The 16,845-nt window shown below is 44.3% G+C and overlaps 1 protein-coding gene across 1 annotated transcript in view; it reads left to right on the forward strand.

Annotated features, from left to right (window-relative positions):
• Positions 1-15,790: 15,790 nt before the first annotated feature.
• Positions 15,791-16,845, forward strand: part of LOC127577722 (uncharacterized) — a 76,854-nt gene continuing 75,799 nt past the window's right edge. Inside the window, exon 1 of the mRNA XM_052029217.1 lies at positions 15,791-16,041. The gene's annotated coding sequence lies outside the window, so the exon portion shown is untranslated. The remainder of the gene's footprint in view (positions 16,042-16,845) is intronic.

Here is a 16,845-nt window from a genome sequence, read left to right on the forward strand (position 1 = left end):
ACAATTCCAACAGGCAGTGTGTTCCAGATCATAATTACTTCCTGCATCAAAAAAGATTTTCCTCACCTACTGTCCCCTGTAATTTTTTACCAAAGGTGTCATCTGAGCCTTGAATCATCCACTGATATGGTCAAATTCCTGCATCTAAACCAATTATCATCTTGTACAAATCGCTTCTCAATCTCTTTTGGAGAATAACTCCAGCACCTCCAGTCTTAATTTTGCTGAAACGTCTCATTCATGGAACTACTCTAAACAAGTTATTGCAACCTGTCTAGGACTTTTACTTTGCCTATTCATTCATGGGATATGGCCATCAATGGCAGTGTTAGCATTTATTATCCAGTCTGATCCCAAATTGATGAGGCAGTTAAGAGTCAACCACACAGGTGGGTCTGGGGTCACATGCTAACCAGCCTGAGTAAGACTGGCAAATTTCCTTCTCTTAAGAACATCAACAAATCAACCATTTTTAAAATAAAAATCTAGTACTTTCCAACTGCCATGATGGTAATCAAATTCATGTCTCTGGATTGATGCTCCAGAAATCAGGCTGTTCATCCAGTTACTTAACAAGTTTCCCTGCCTTTGCATGCTTTTTAAAATTTTCTTCCAGTAAATGTCTATTTAGTTTTAATTTGAAAATCTCCTGTGACAAAACTATCCATTTGGAGTAAATGCTTGGAACTAAACACAGATTGAGTTAGGTTTCAATTCTGATGAAAGGTTATTGACATGAAATTTTCACCCTGTTTCACAAGACGATAGGAGCAGGAGTAGGTCACCTGGCTCCTCAAACCTGCCCACGATTCAATATGATCATGAATGATCTGCCCCAGACCTCATCTCCTCTTCTGTGCCAGTTACACATAGCCCTCCTTTTCCAGATCTTTCAAAAATTTATCTACCTCCTCTTTAAATACCTCCATTGATCTAGCCACCACAATCCTTCAGGGTAGAGAATTCCAGAAATTCAACACCTTTTGCAAGATGAAATTCAGACACACCTAAATTTTAAACTATTGCTCCTTTATTTTGTAATTGTTTCTCATATGTTTTTCTAAAATGTTCTTTTCCTTTACATTTAAGACCTTGAGTCTGTTGTTTTATATACAAGGACTGTGTTTTAACAAGTTAATGATGACATAGGAACAGGCAGAAAATGCTAAACTGACATGAAGTAAGTGCTGAACTTGCCAAATATACAGGTGTAAATAGTGCCCCCTGTGAATAGAAAGCTTTTATAGCTTACAATAAGTTATGTATGTAAACTTGTTGAAATAAATAGCACAAACATTTCTGTTTAGTCGGATTTTTAATGTCTGTATAATATGGTATTTTCTCAATGAAGAATCCTTCGACGGATATCGTTCTGGGAATAATTTTCCCACTTCCCCTTTCCCTACCCCCTCACCCATCCCATCCCCAGTCCACAGCTCTCCCCCCTCCCCAGATTCTGTTACTCCTTTGTCCATAACAACCATGTTGATTTCACTAATAGCAAACTGCGTGACACATTATCCAGTACATATTTTGCAACATCAGCTTTTATTCTGCACAGTTTTCAACTTCTCTCTTAATTTTGTTGTGCTCAATAAATACTTTGGCCAAGAAATTTAAAGGTATAATACCATTTCTTGGCTGTACAAATCTTTATGTGTGCAATTTTAGTTTTGAATCATAAGTGCAATGCACTAGTACACCTGGTTCCGTTCAATAAACTAAATGACGTGGTTCCCCACGTGCTGAGTACATCTGGTGGAAATGTGCAAACTGCAAAGAAGTGGTGTCAATCTTAGTGCAATGTGGTTTTGACACCTGGCCTGGCAGACTGGACCGTGTTAGCACCCAACAAACAGTGTGAAATTGGCATAAAAAAATAGATCTAAGCAGCAGGAAGATCATCCCCACCTGTGCTTTTTAAACGCAACCCTTAAATACTTGCTGACATTCATTGTGGCAAAGAAAATTTAAGACTGCAGTTAGAATTAAGGAAGTGACTTCTGCTGAAGGCTAGAAGGAGGGTAGCGTTCTCCTACGTGAAATAAGAGAGCTTTACTGAAGGTCTTGTTGAACCTTAAAGAAAGACAGGAGGTGGAAGAGAGATTCAAAGGAAAATCACTCAAAGGAGTAACCAAGGAAGTATAACCAACGAAATATAAGGAGCAATTACATAAATTTGGAATAAAAATTGCTTGTATCTGTAATGACAATCATAAAACTGCTGAATTGTTGTAATAAAAACTACAGATGCTGGAAGTCTGTGCTGGCTTTCAAATACATTGCCATTCCTTCATCCTCACTGGGTCTTAAACCAGAACTACTCGACATTACCACGGGAGTGCCTTTACCAGAAGGACTGCAGTCGTTCAAAAAAGTGGCTCACCACCCTCTTCTCAATGGCAGTTAGAGATAGGCAATAAGTAGAGTGGCATAGATTGGGCAGACAGTGAGAAACTTTACCCTATAACAGAAACATATGAAACCAGAGGGTATAAGGTATGGAGTAAGAAAGTTAAAGGGGAATGGAGAATTTTTCTTTTACCCAGAAATGGTTTGCAATCTGAAATGCATTGCCTGAGAGGGTGGTGGAGACCATTACTCTCACAGCATTTAAGACATAACTGGACAAGCACTTGAATTGCCATGGCATAGAATGAATGGGATTGGTGTAGATGGGTACTTGATGGTTGGCATGGACAAAGTGGGCTGAAGGACCTGTTTCTGTCCTGTGTTACCCTCCGACTCTAAATGCCAGCCGCATCCCAAAAAATAAATGAACTCTATTATTGAGAATGAGAAGGGGATACGATCACTTCAAGATCACCTGCAAGGTGACCTCCATGCCACACACTGTTCTGACGCGGAAATATATATTCCCAATCTCACGTAGTCATTTGGTAGCACTTCTACAGCTTCACACCATATTGAACTGAAGGAATTTCACCATCTAAAATGAAGCAGGTCAAGATGGCAACTTCTCATCTCCATCAATGGAATGATCATGAATGCTGATCTGTCAGTGATGCCACTGTCACAGTGATAAGTAGTGATTAATTGGCTTCCACTTCCAGAATGGGCTTCAGGCTTAAGATATAGCGGTTAGCGTAACGCTTTACAGTGCCAGCGACCTGGGTTCAATTTCCGCCGCTGTCTGTAAGGAGTTTGTACGTTCTCCCCGTGTGTCTGCGTGGGTTTCCTCCGGGTGCTCCAGTTTCCTCCCACATTCCAAAGACATACGGGTTAGGAAGTTGTGGGCATGCTATGTTGGTGCCGGAAGCGTGGTGACACTTGCAGGCTGCCCCCCAGAACACTCTACACAAAAAGGTGCATTTCACTGTGTGTTTCGATGTACACATGACTAATAAAAAAATCTTAATCTTAATCTTAACAAACCTTTGTGTATAATAGGAGCAAGACTCCCTCATGCTCCTAAACTTCTCAAGCAGACTTTCGGCCATGCCTGACAATGTTACAAGCACATGAATGTGCATGTCCTCCAGCCTTTGTCTATAGGCTGCCCCATTGTATTCCTTATCTGATTGTTCCAAAGAACTTGTATGCAGTCTTCAGGGAGCTGACATATGAATCATCCTTTACTTCTGATCTGGCTGCAGGCCACTTTGACCTGATGCCTCACCATGAGCAGGTCCAACATCCAAATTACCTTCTGCCTACTGTGGTTTGCCAGCATCAGTTATCATAAGCCTTCCTTTTAATAACCTAAACCTCCCACTGCAGCCCAATTCTTTGGTGTGCTAACCTTCACACCAGAACCAATCACACTAATACCTTAACCGTATCTTCATAGCCCGTTCCTTTAGTACCCCTACCTCATGCCGACTCTCAGGTGTGGTAACCTGTGAAATACAAAGTCAAAGAAAATCCAGAGATGTATAGTAAATCCAGAGTAAGTATAGTAAAACACTGATAATCCAACAGATTTTCTGGACTATTGGAGGTTATTTCTAACAATACCCAACACACTTTTAATACACCTTTTTTTAGATGTTCGACAGTATTATTTTAAATTTACCAGTGAACCCAGTAAGTTTAAAGGAAGCATGGGATCTGGGGCATTGGTGAGTTAAAAGGAAGCAAGCTTAAAGTGAATGTGGCAACCTGGAGAGTTTCAAGGGAACTGGGGCCCTGGTGAGTTTCAAAGGAGTGCAAGAAACATTAATTGGTGAGCCAGATACTGAATAGCCGGATAGCTGGTTATTGGTGTTTTACTGTATGTAACGAACAAGAGGATAACATATGAAAGAGTAGAACCTATTAGGGACCAAAAAAGTGTAGAGTGTGTGGGTGAGGTTTATAATGAATATTTTGCAATTGTCTTCACAAAAGAGAAGAATGATGGTAATGTAAAGGTGAATGAGTGTGAAATATTGGATGCAGAAACATAGCAAAGTGTTAAGGGGTTTATCCTCTTTAAAAGTGAATAGGTCATCAAGTCTGAATAAAATATATCCGAGGCTATCAGAAGATATGAGGGAGGAAAGTGTGGAGGCTCTGACTACAATCCTCTCTAGTACCGGTGGTGCCAGGGTATCAGAGGACTGCCAATGTTGCACCATTGTTTATAAAGGGAAGGAAGGCATAAACCAAGTAATTGCAAGCCAGTCAGTTTATTCTAAGGAACAATATTAAAATTCATTTAGAAAGGCACAGTTTAATCGGGAACAGTCAGCATGGATTTGTTAAGGATTGTATATGACTAATTTGATTGATTGAATTCTTTAAGGAGGCAACAAGGAGGGTTGATGAGGTCAGTGCATTACCATATTTCCTTACAACATAGAAGGAGGCCATTTCGGCCCATCAAGTTTATGCCAGCTCGGAGTAATCCCATACTGCAATAATTTTCCTCTGTAATCTATCCTCCCCACATTCTCACTAACATCAATAGGAAGGACATGAGTGTACTGGAGAGGGTGCATCAAAGGTTCACCAGCATGTTGCCTGGGATAGAACGAGGAGAGACTGGATAAGCTGGGTTTGCTTACCTTGGAGCAGAGGAGGCTGAGGGAGGACGCAATTATGAGAGGCATAGACAGGGTAGATAATAAGAAACTTGTCCCCGTGGCAGAGGTGTCCAACACCAGAGGGCATAGGTTTACAGTAAGGAGTAAGGTTTAGAGAGGATTTGAGGAAGAATTTTTTCACCCAGAGGGTGATTTCGATCTGGAATGCACTGCTTGAGAAGGTGGTGGGGACAGGTACTCTCAAATTTAAGAAGCATCCAGACAAGCACTTGAATTGCAAAGGCACAGAAGGCTAAGGACCAACTGCTGATAAATGGGAATAGTAGAGATAGGACTTGGTGGTCAGCATGGACATGGTGGGCAGAAGTGCCTGTTTCTGTGCTTTATGAGTCTATGACTGAACTCCTTCCAGATTATAACACTCGCCTACACACCAAGAACAACTTAGTGGCCAATTAACCTACCAATCTGAATGTCTTTGAGATGTGGGAGGAAACCGCAGCATCTAGGAGAAACCCCCATGGGGTTACAGGGAGAGCATTCCCCCCAGGAGCACAGGAAGTCAGAATTGAAGCTGGGTCAGCAGCTCTATGAGTCGCATCAATGTGCCACCCAACTTTTGATGTATTCTATTGGATTTTAACAAGGCTTTTGACGAGATCCTAATGGTCAATGCGATCTCAGGGAGAGTGCAAATTAGATCCAAAATTGGCCCAGTGGCAGGAAGCAAAGGTTAATGGTTGACGAGTGCTTTTGTAACTCAAAGGCTGTTACTGGTGGAGTTCCATGCAGATCAATATTTGGTCCATGCTTTTAGTAATATATGTAAATTATTTTGATGTAAATGTACAAAAACAGGCCATGAGGAGACATGTCAGTGAGGAGACAGCTGTGCTGCTGGCATTTCTCTTTCATGAGTGAGTGAAAAGTCTAAGTGAGTGTCTTATAACATATCTGTACGATGTGTAGATTATAGAGGTGACAACGTGCATGCTCTGAGGTGTGTGTGTGTGTGTGTGTGTGTGTGTGTGTGTGTGTGTGTGTGTGTGTGTGTGTGTGTGTGTGTGTGTGTGTGTGAGCCTGTTGTAGAGCACATGAATGCAAACCAAGAGCAGTGACTAACAGAGAATGTTGTTAGATGAGTGACGGAATGTGTTGCATGTGACCATGTGTGATTGCAGTGGTACAGGATCCTGGGAAACATCGATCACTTTCCATGTCTCTGGAGCTACTTCTTTGCGGATGCAGAGATGCTGAAACTCAGCAGCTCCTGCAGTGCATCTGCACGGCCCTCAGTTCACTGAGGAAAAGTGTTTGAAGGCCAAGACCTCAAACTCAGCACCAAACTCTTGGTTCAGAGATCAACAGCAGGCACCACAAAGCACTGGAGCAGTACCACTAATGCTTACACCACAAAATCCTCCAAGTCCATTGGCAGGAGAGACAAATCAATATTAGTTTCCTCTCCCAGATCCATTCCTGGCATCAAGGCTTTGATCCTCAAATCTGCTCTGATGGGTGGTTCAACATCATCTGCACCTCTAACACCGGAATCCAGCTCTCTTCTCCAAATTCTGTCGCGGCAAGAAATTTCCAGGAGAAAGCACTTCAAGGATGTTCTCAAAGACTCCTTGAAAAACATAACACCTCCTTGTGGATATTCCGGACTTGCCACCACTTTAAAGTGGAGAAGGAGCGTCTGGGAAGGCATTAAACACCACAAATTTCAATGCTGGGGGCACCTGGAAACCAAACATGAACACTAGAAGGCGTGCGTAACATCCCAAACAACGCACCCACCAGCTCCACCTGTGGTAGAGTCTGCAGATCCCACATGTGCCTCATCAGTTGTCTCAGAACCAACAAAACTGGGGTGGAAGCAAGTCATCCTTAACTTCAAGGACCACCAATGAAGAAAGTATTGCAATAATAAGGTTTACACAAAAATTTCAAACACCGTGCTGAGTAGTGTGGGTTTCTCAGGCATTAATATTCCAGTGCACATTTTTCAGGCCCACTGAATTTTTAGGTCACAGACTTTAATATCTCTATTTGCTACAATAAAAAATTTGGTAATCTCAATGTTAGTTTTAATTACTAACAAAGATAATTTGGAATGAAGAAATAAAATATATGTAATTAAAGCACGTGACCTTTGAAGAAGTATGAACCTACATAATTCATAGAAGCATAGAAATGTACAGCACAGAAACAGGCCCTCTTGGCCCATCTCATTTATTCTGACCAGGATGCCTTACTGTGCTAATCCCATTTGCCTGCATTGGGCCTGAACCCCTCCATGCCTTTCCTCTCTGAGTACCTGTCCAGATGATTTTTAAACATTGCAAAAAGTATCTGCCTCCACCTCTGGCAGATTGTTTAATATTCGTCACCCTCTGTGTGAAAACCATACCCCTCAGATCTCCTTTAAATTTCTCCCCCCTCATCTTAAATCTATGCCCACTAGTTCTAGACCCCATTGCCCTAGGAAAAAGATTTTTAGACCTCTATAAGGTCACCCCTCAGTCTCCTATGCTCCAAGGAAAAAAGTCCTAGCCTGTACATTCTAGTGAGACTAAACCCAGACTATTTAAATCTCTCCTTATAATCACTGAATGGCAAGAGAAGATCAACCAGTCAGTGCTGACTAGAACAAAAACAAATGCAGGAATAACAGCTGCAGAAACAAGTGAGCTGTGTGAATCTCATAACCCTCAAAGTTCCACTTGAAATTTCTGTGTGCAGTATATGGTCAGGGCTGAATGGGTTATAGCATGTAGGAAGCTCAAGGATGAATTCATTTGGCAGATATTATCCATTTGAGTTAGCTGCTGAAATTGGGTCATATTTTTTTCTTTGGGAACAGTGAGGTATCACAGGGACCAGGTTTACACAGTACTTTATTGACAGTAACTGTGCTATTTAAATAGAAACTCAGCCACTTTTCTCTCAGTTCAGCATTGTACTGCAATGAACTTTGGAGACTGCCTGTGGACATAGAAGGTATTATAGGGAGGCACAATCTTTCCTCCAGCTCTCCAAGGAGCAATATACCTGAAAGTGAAGGTTTCCTAAAGTAGTGGCAACAAAGATCTGAGGTCTCTGAGGATGTTTATTCTTAGCAATCTGGCACATACTATCGGACAGAGAGGCAGACTCTTGGGAGATAGGGACTATCCCTTCCTCTTTATAGCTCATGATTCTTGACCAAGTTCCAGTTACTGTAGCTGAATACTGGTATAATGATATCCACACCAGGCTCCTCAAAGTGAGATTCCATTGTCGCCATCATTCCTGGACCACTGTGTAGTATTCCCAAAGAGAGAAGGGCGTTTTGTCGTCAGGAAGGTCTGTCCATGCCCGAACTCCTCCAGCAGGAGAACATGAAGGAGGATCGGGAGCAGAAGTGGTAGATGAGGAATATATGGCAATGAAAGGCTCTGGTAGAAGGACAAGATTCCACTCCAGTGGCCTTGCATTCATTAGATAGTAATGGGGGCAATGATAGGTCTTCTTACCAACCACCTGTTTTAATTTTTAGTTGCCATGGCACCATATCAAGAGTGCATTGTGTCACTCAGACTAAACATTTTGTCAAAAGACCTCAGCCCAGGTTGTTTTTCCAAGCCACAACCAATCTCCACAGCAGAAGGTGTGCACAGCTAACCATCATAACCACATGTGATCTCGTGAAAGGCTAATCATTCCTCAGATGACTACCAAATAATGAAGTTGTTTGGCTTTGGGACACATGCAAATGTATTGTACAAAGTACCATGGCAGGAGCAAACATCCCAAGAGAAATGAAGGCTTTCCTATCTTGGAAAGGATTTGCCACGTTAAGCAGCCAAACACCCCAATAGGTCTGAGTTAATGAAAATCTAATGACTATAGTCTACCAGCAGCTTCTGGCCGAAGGATACCATTGATGGATTATTGAAACCTGACCAGGATTGTTGGATGTCAGGATGATTATTAAAGCTGAAACATCTGTCATCTACACATCTGGCTCTGTCAGTGCAGATAGTGGAAGGAAGACTATCAGTGATGCCTTCAACTCAATCCAGACACGCTCAGCAGCTGCCTTGGCGTACTACCTACCACTTGGTAGTGGTTTGGTAACAAGGCCTAAAGAGTCCTTTTTGGAATGAATAGCAGAGTTTGAGAGCACATGGCAGTCTCGGCTTCTGAATAATCTTAGGGATAGTTGAGTGGTCTTAACCATCATCCCCTCACCTGTGCAGAGAACTGAACTCATGGATGCTGCAAACCAAGGGTTTCCTCGGGGATCTGTTTAGTATCTTTTCACAGTGAGGACATGTATGTTGACAGTACAAAAGGTGGTAACAGTCAAGAAGCCTACACGTTCTATGGAAACATAATACCTCCCATTTGTGGTAAACATGAGTGTGATTTCACAGTGCTTACCGAAATGAACCCCTGGTTGTGTGAAAGAGAGGCATTCATAATGAGCGCAACAACCTCAACTCCCCATCCACCTTTGCAAGTGGCAGGGTCTGAGTTAATTGATTTGGCAAAATTAACTGCTATAGCCGTCTTTGGGTCAACATCAGCAAAAATAAGATTGGGTAAAACAAAGGCAGTAGGGCTAGGCAATATCTCCGTTGCAGGGCTTAAGACATACTCTAGAGCAAGCCACATCTTTAGCCAGGATGTTTTAGTACTGCTCTGTCTTTTTCTCCCATTCCTATATCAGTAATTGGAACATTCATCTTAGAGTCTACACATTAATCATTTACTTTAATCAGTGAAAGGATACATTTCCAAACTATTCTATTGTAACCACAAATACCAGTGATGCTAAGAATTCATTGCAACCCAAGAAAAGCATATGTCCCTCTGGGCTTAATGATGGTATTTTCATTTATTGAAGACTGAAATGATGAATACAGAGCAGTGTGTTACCTGTAGTGCACTGCTGACAAACGATTGCCTAAAGCAAGCCAAGTTATGTAGGCTTTTGGAGACAAAGCACCCTGAATATAAAGACTAGTCTCTTGACTATTTTTAATGAAAGAAGCAAAAATTTGGACATGTCGCAAAAATGACTTCAGTGTATGGATGCTGTCCAGGAGCAATGCACTGTCTGCCTCTTATCTCACTGCACAGGACACTCAAAGTGTAAAAATACTCACTTTCTGACAGGAGAGATAATTTTACTTTCTCCTGCTGACATGTGCACTGAATCATTAGAAAATTCAGCAACAAAGAAAATTAAACATAATTACTCTCTGCTGATACAATATGATGAAGCAAGTGTAATATCTCAGAAGACATCAAAATGCAAAAATCCGATCATCTTTCAGTAGAAGACAATTGCTTCACGTTTAGATGAATCTACAAATGTAATAAACTGCACTGTCTCCTGGTTTTCAAGAACAGTACTTTAGTCTGGATTTTCCAAATTCTACTATTCCTGATGACATATTTGTGGCATTGGGTAACTATAGGGTCATTGGGATTGAACTGGTCTTAGTGTGTTGCTGGAATGACTGATGGAGCTGTGTCAATGATGAAGAACTATTCGCTTCAATGAAGAGGAGGCCTCATTTTGAACACCAAATGCTGTACACTGGGTCCCTGGATGATAGGAGGGAAAGAGGTGAAAGGACAGGTGTTGCATCTCCTGTGGTTGTATGGGAAGGTGCCATGGATGGGGAATGGTAGGTGGCGTGGGAAGAGTGGATCAAGAAGTTGCAAAAGGAATGATCCCTTTGAAATACTGAAAGGGGACGGGAGGGAAATTTGTGTCTGGTGGTGGAACCTTGTTGGAGCTGTCCAGATTGAGACAGGGTGAGGGCAGAGGTGCAGGAAATAGGGAAATGTGGTCACGAGCTCTGTGTACTATGGCAGCGGGCAATCCACAGTTCAGGAGGAAAGAAGACGTTTCGGAAGCGTCCGTGCGAAATGTCTCATCATCGGAGTAAATGCGATGGAGACAGAGGAACGAGGAGAATGGAATGGAGTCCTAACAGGAGGCAGGGTAAAAAGGAAGTATGGTCAAGAATCAAAGATGACCAATCATTTGATTGTAGTTTTCAATGTGTTACTCATGGATCTTCAGGCATCTGCACAAGCTGCCCATGGGAATAAAGTTCCACACCGGTTTGAAGATTCGTGAATCAAGATAAATGTCAGGGCATCAAACTGAAACTGTTCCAAACTGATTTACTCAGTGTCAAGGCATTTCATTGCCTTCTACAGATATACAACTGAACCAAAAATTGGTGGCCCTGATGCAACTATTGTTTGAACAATAAAAATAGATGTTGTCATACAGGGAAGCAAGGAGGACGATATCTGGGAGCTGGGTGTGTTCTGCTTATCCTTGTTGCTTCAGGCTATTGTTTTTTTTAACGATAGCTGTACAGCTAGTTGAGAAAATAAACTTACAGGCACAGTTTCAAATTCTGAAATTTCAGAGTTCATGGAACGTTGCAGCACAGTATGCTGGCCCACGACGTTCAGAGAGGGGTTTGGTGCAATGGCATATAATGAGACACACAGAGGATGCTCCACTGCCCCCGTGGTCTAAGCTGTGCATTTATCAGCTCAGTTAACACTGGTAGGAAACACAGTGTTTAGAAGTCAATGAAATGCTGTGTCCTTCCCATTGCATCATATTTCCTACTGTAATAATGTTATAAGAGGACTTATGTTCGTTCATCGTGCTCAGCTATCTTCATTTTTCTCCTCCTGACTCCAACCACTGGCTATTGCGCTTGAACTTGAGAGTGGGAATAAAGTTTATATAAAGCAAAGAATGGGCTGAGAAGACGTAATGGATTTAATTTTACTTCACTGTGCTTACTCTGCAGCTACAACATTATATTCTGCATTCTACTTTTCTTTTTACTACCTTGATGTACTTATGTATGGAATGATCTGACTGGATGGCATGTAAACGAAAGCTTTACACTGTATCTCAGTACATGTGACTATAATAAACCAATACCAATAGAATAATTGGTAATAGGGCATCAAGGGTGGAGGAAAGAGTGAAGACTGACATTGAATAACATTTTTTATTTTGATTCTATACACTTTTTTTTAAAGAATGCTCAGGATCTTCAAATAGATCCTTGTCACACATAACATCCTTGGTGATTCATTATGAAAGTGTTTATTGTGAACAAGGCTTATAGAAATTAGATGTATCCTACAAAGCACCAGATGCCAACTTTACCTTCCTGCCCTATTGTCCCACTTCCTATTTCAAGACAAGATTGGCTATCTTATTTCTCAATGTGGCAATAAAAGGAAGTCAAAAGGCACGACTCATATATCCTGCAATCCACATCCTGCATATCAGCAGAAAGTAAACAGTGCAGTCAGCTAAAATATACCCCGTCAGATGAAATCCTAAAGCATCCTGGCAATGAGTAACTTTAACCAATTCATTATTTCTAACTGCAGTGCAAATCTGCAAGCCATACAAAAAGTTAGAAGTCTGTAATTATGCAAGATTAAACTGACTACTTTCCCTACATATTTGAGGATGCACGGCGGGGGTATTTTGCTGTGTCTAGTAGGATGGGAAGTGCAAGGGGCAGCAAGTGGGAACTTGTGACATGAGGGGCAAAGCCTATTGTGATCCTCAGAAGCACAAGGGGAAATGAGAATGTGTTCATGATATAATTTCGAGGCACAGAGAGTGGGAGACCATGAACCGTGGAGTGTAGGAGGCCAGAGAGGGAGAGGATGGGAATCTGTGATAATAGCCACCCAAGAATAGGAGACTGTCAGCAGACGGAGTGCCCTTGACAAGTAACTGGCATTTTATAGTACTATCTATGAAATGCCAGTTACTTGTCAAGGCTACTCCAACTGTACCTCCCAAATATACAACCTCTATCACCAAGGACAAGGGCAACAGTTGTAAACACTGCCATCTCCAGTGTCCGCTCCATGATCCATACATTGCTGTTCCTTCAACATCATTGGGTCTAAATCCTTGAACTCCCTCCCTGAGAGTATTGTGGGAGTCTTTCACCAGGACTGCAGTAGTTCAAGAAAGTGGCTCACCAATACCTTCTAAGGAGCAAGTAGGGATGGGTAATAAACGTTGAGCTTGCAATTGATACTCAGATCCCAAAAGATGAATACAGATAAACTTGGATGGCAAAGGAAGCAGCATGGGAGACGTTTACAACACATGGAACAGAGAGTGGGAAACCATTAGAAAGGAGAGTGAGTAGGAGACCTTTGGAATAGCAGTACAAAGAGTGGGAGGCTATAGGAACTTAAGAAGTAGAGCTTGGGGAGATCGTTGGAGCATGAAGGGCAGACTGGGAGGCCATTTGAGTGCAGATGTTAGCAGTGACGGGTGCAGGGGTTTGTGACCATTGGGATGCAGGGGACGAGGAGTGGAGCAAAGAATAAGAGATTGTTGAAATACAAGTGCGTTCTCTAAGAACAGCGAGCAGGAGACCATTCGAGTGTTAAGTTCAAAGTGTGCAAGACTATTGGAGCAGAAGGAATAGCAGAGACCATTAGAGGTGGGAAGGACAGAGTGTGGGTGACTATTTATTATTGGATTTAATCTCCAAGTACCATTTTGTGCTGCTTTTGTTATAAAGTAGCTTTATTACAACTTAAATTAAAATGTTGTACAGGAGGCACACCAGCAATGCCTCCAGTTGTAAAGCAACTGACAGAGTGTGGGAGAGGATTACAGTACGAGGAATAGATTGTGTGACCGTTAAAAGACGAAGGACAGATGGTGAGAGACAGAACCTAAGGGAGAGGGCATGGGGACTTTTACAATGTGAGGGACACAGAGTGGGAGACTTTTAGAACTCAAAGGACAGAGTGTAGGATAGCATTGGAGAATTAAGAATATAATGGGAAACCATTAAAAGCATGTAGAGGAAAGGGTGTGGGAGACAGCTGGAGCTTTGACAGAGTGAGAGGCCACCTGACTGTAATAGGCAAAGAGTGGGATGGACATGGAAGGAAACATGAGAAACAAGGCGTGGGAGAGGAACGAATGCAAGGAGCAAAGTAGGGGAGCTGATTAGAATGTGAGAGGAGGCAAGAGTTACGATGCGAGGAATCCTCCTTACTTGAGGAAGGAGGTTCACCAGGTTGATTCTGGAGATGAGGGGGTTAGCCTACGAGGAGAGATTGAGTCACCTGGTATTATACTCGCTGGAATTCAGAAGAATGAGGGGGGATCTTATAGAAACATATAAAATTATTAAAGGGATAGATTAGAGGCAGGAAGGTTGTTTCCACTGGTAGGTGAGACTAGACTCGGGGACATAGCCTCAAGATTCAAGGGAATAGATTTAGGATAGAGGACAAACTGCTTTTCCCGGAGAATAGTGAATCTGTGGAATTCTCTGCCCAGGGAAGCAGTAGATGCTACCTCATTAAATATATTTAAGACACAGATAGATTTTTGCATCGTAGGGGAATTATGGGGAAAAGGCAGGTAGGTGGACCTGAGTCCATGGCCAGATCAACCATGATCTTAATAAATGGCGGAGCAGGCTCAACGGGCCAGATGGCTTTCTCCTGCTCCTATTTCTTATGTTCTGATGGGCGTTGGAGTCCATTTGAAGGCAATGAACGGGACGTGGGAGATGAAACGTAAACTACAGAGGATGGCAGGGAGTTAGAGCTCGAGGGAAAGGGTATGGAAAACCCATTGAAAGATATTGGGAAACGGTTTTAATGTGAGGGGCAGAGGGCGGGAATGTGTTGGGACCCGAGGAGTCGTGAGCGTGAGACCGTTAGAAGACGGGCGACGGGAGACCGTTGGATCGGGGGGGGGGGGCGGTGGTGGAGTGGGGAGTGGAGCCGGGAGACCGTTGGAATGGGGGGGGTGGGGGGGGGGGAGAGACCCTTGGAACGGGGGAAGCCGGGAGAACCGGGAGACCGTTGGAACGGGGGGGGGGGGGGCGGGAGAGCCGGGAGACCCTTGAAACAGGGGGAACAGGAGACCGTTGGAACGGGGGGGGGGGGGGGGGAGACCGTTGGATCGCGGGGAGCCGGGAGACCGTTGGAGCGCGGGGAGCCTGTTGGAACGCGGGGAGCCGGGAGACCGTTGGAGCGCGGGGAGCCCGTTGGAGCGCGGGGAGCCGGGAGACCGTTGGATCGCGGGGAGCCGGGAGACCGTTGGAGCGCGGGGAGCCCGTTGGATCGCGGGGAGCCGGGAGACCGTTGGAGCGCGGGGAGCCCGTTGGATCGCGGCGGGGGGGGGGGGGGCGGGGAAGCAGCCGAGCACGGGCGAACGTTAAGCTGCGCCCAGCGGGCGAGGTACAGGGTGCGGGCGGCCGCGGGAAACGCTCAGTCCGTGACCGTTGGAGCAGGAGAGGAAGGGGGAGCGAAAGCCCGACCGCTGGCACCCACGGCAGTCACAGCCAGTGCAAACGGCTTTTAAACCAGCCACGCCGAAACCCTTTCAGAAGTTGCTGGAAAGCCGCTTCTGCTGTCTACCAAATCTGCACCTGTTCTGCCCGTCCTGACTATTCCGGGTCATTTGCAAAGGCACGCTAACAAAAACAAAATAAAATTCCTTCGAACTTTTCTTTATATATGAAAACTACATACAATTTAACAATTATTTGCAATTTTAAATAACTTGCAAAACAAACTAACTCGCTGTAATTTACTTCATCGGGATCACTCGGCGTACTTTCTTGCCGCAGGTAGCCCTTTGTGTCTGACAGCAGCGCGCCGCCAAACTTTAGTGTGGATGTGGTGCCGATCAGAGGTTGTCTGGGGGTCTCGGCTCCTTTCTTCCGCTTCAACTTTTACATGTCATTTCCTGCAACATGGTGGTCAAGGCGAAGAGACGAGCGAGCCTCCCAAAAATATACATCCCCAACACCAGCAAACAACTTCTCCCTCGCCTCTGACGGGTGAAAGCGGCGGCTGGAGTCAAAAGGGGGGAGCGACCTGGAGCCGACTGAAGCACCCAGCACCGGCGGCTTGGTTTGATGCGAGGAGCGGGGGGGGAAAAAGAAGTGCAGCGGATTCCAGTCCCGTCCACCAACGTTTTATTTTTTTATTACTATTTCCAGAGGTAAGAGAGCTCCGCTGGCTGAGGTGGCGAACAACAGCGACATTAAACGGGCTCGGCGGGGGAACAGAGCGCCTGCGATTTAATGGGACCGCTTCGTAGGACGGAGCTGGCGGGAGTATTAAAATACTGCCATCTGTGTTGTTTTATTTTGTGTGCGGGGCGGTGGGGGGGGGGGGGTGTTGAAGTTCTGGTTGACGATTTGAGATTTTATTTTTTTTGTTGTTGTGGTTTCCTGGGAGAACCTGCTTTAATCAGCGGCCGTGGATCGCTGCCCACTTTGCGGATGGGGTGGTTGTGGAGGAGGGGTGGGGGGGGGGGGAAAGAGGGAGGTTAGGGGGCCAGGTAGACCCGTGGTCAACCTAACTTGGAAGCGGGGAGAAGACGCCGGTGCGCTGTGATTGCCAGTCGCGCCGGCCAATCGCGATGGGGATGGGATAGGGGGCGGGTTGGGGGGGGGCGGTTGGTGGAGAGGCGCTCGGCGTGCCGGAATGCTGACGTCATCGGAGCATGGCAGGGGAGGCGGGGCCTGGGTCCCATCAGGTTTGGTGGCGGAGACGGTTCCAATGACATCATCAGTGTGGATTTCATGCAGCTTTTGGAAATTCCGGGTTTGCAGAGTTTGCAGATTTTCGGTCACAGTTTTATGCCTTTAAGATGTTTTGGGCGATTGCGGAGGCTGACATTCACAAATCGCTATTAATAGAATTTGAGTCGCGTCGATAACATTTCGTGAACGCCGAGGCTTGGTGACCTCTGTGCGTTGACTGCAGAAAGAAAGAGCTGCATTTGTGTAGTTAATTCAAG

Source organism: Pristis pectinata, chromosome 14 (assembly GCF_009764475.1).
Source record: "Pristis pectinata isolate sPriPec2 chromosome 14, sPriPec2.1.pri, whole genome shotgun sequence".
In the NCBI taxonomy this organism is placed as follows: domain Eukaryota; kingdom Metazoa; phylum Chordata; class Chondrichthyes; order Rhinopristiformes; family Pristidae; genus Pristis; species Pristis pectinata.